Raw genomic sequence first — 1,840 nt, 5'->3', positions numbered from 1 at the left:
TTGAGACAGATGGGTGCCAACAACAGGGTGGCACAGGTGCAGTCAACCACTTGAAAGTTGAACCAATAAATAGTTCTAAGTGCAATGTGATCATATGAAGCTGAAACAGAGTCAGGAAACATCTAATGTTCTTCACTAAATTCAAGTCTGCATATTGCAGACATTTCTTAGCTTGCTTAGCTCAGTGCTATTTTGGAGAAAAACACCCGTGCTCAACTTGGTCCCATCTTTCTATTCTTGCCCTTGCCAACGTATGCATACCACAAGCTTCAAAAGGGAAAGCCACACTTTCGAAATAGACATTAAAATGCATTGCATTGCTATGTGAACTGTGTGTGCACGTGCATATACATGCTGCCTGTATCGTAAGAAAAGCTCTCAGCTTCAATTAACGCACATTTCAAGCTTTTGGAGCTGCAAAAGGCAAAGAAATAGAATTTAAAAGGCTCTAGGTAGGAATTTCTGAACAACATGAATTCATAGAATCATAGAGTTGGAAGGGATCACAAGGATAATCTAGTCCAACTCTCTACAACGCAGGAATCTTCCACTTAACATGGGGCTCAAACCCCATGACCCTGAGATGCAAGAGTATCATGCTCTACCAACTGAGCTATCCCTCAGGTGATGGGTGTTATATGACTATACTTCTCCCAAGTTCCTCAATTCTAAGAACACTCAATTATGCAAACAGGTTTCTGTAAACTTCCCTAATTTAGCTACGTTCAAGATAAAAGTTTGAATTTTGCCTGCTCAATGAAGCAGTAAATACCACAACCTACCACCATGGAAGAAAAACTAGAACTCCGTAACAAACTATATAGTAAGCAATCTAGACTGGAAATGGACGCCACCAAGCGATGACATTTGGCTACATGACTAACTTTGCCTCCGATTTATGCAGATTGTACAATTATACAAATTTCAAGTACAGTTTAGAAACCAGTCTCTTGTATAGTAGCAATGCAGAATTTTAATAGCAGTAAAAAAATAGCCATGGAAAATGTGTATTGAATAAGAAGTTAATCACACATAGCTTTATACACAACTATATAATCCAGAACATGGTGTCCTCTCAACTTTACACCTCAAACCTAAATTTCATATGAAAGCTACTTGCAATGGACTTCACCTCCAGATGTGTTTAGAACCTCAGTTGCGCACAATGCGCCCATGCACAATCCAACTATATTTATGCACCTCTTCATAACTCCTGTTTATATCAATAGAATTAACCAAAAACTTCTCAGTGGATACCAGGGAAACTGTATGTTTAGCTTTAGCCGGATCATTCCACTTTTTTAAAAAAAGTATTTTGGCTAGCAGTCTGGGTTACAGAAACTGTTTAATGTAAAATTATCAGAGAAGCATCCTCTAACACCTAGTCCTGACTGGCAAGTGAACACTCATTTGCCCTCCAAGGTGACTTTTATTACTAGCGATGGAAGCTTGCTTGAAGAAGGCACAGCAATGAAGAGCTTGTCTGGAATAAGCAACCAAATGTGTAGGTTTTCATCATGTTTAAAAGTTGAAACAAACCATGGCCAAACTACATATTCCACTTTTATAAAAGTTAGTTTAACATTTATTTTACATCTAGGTTTCCACAGTTATGTGGAGACAAGGAATTAGGATGCACAGAACTATAAGCAGTGCCAGAAGTGGATCTAGAAGTCACAGAAGCACAAACTGATCATACAAGGCTAGAAAATGCTGAGCTATAGACAGGGATGGAGACAAAATCATGAGTGTAGGAAGAGAAAGGGGGAAAGATACCTTATTACCAACAAGATCAAGAATGAGTGGCACAAGACAGTGCTTCTCAAAACAAAACAAAAAA

Source organism: Podarcis gaigeae (assembly GCF_964106915.1).
Source record: "Podarcis gaigeae genome assembly, chromosome: 9".
In the NCBI taxonomy this organism is placed as follows: Eukaryota; Metazoa; Chordata; class Lepidosauria; order Squamata; family Lacertidae; genus Podarcis; species Podarcis gaigeae.
This window is presented reverse-complemented; position numbering follows the sequence as displayed.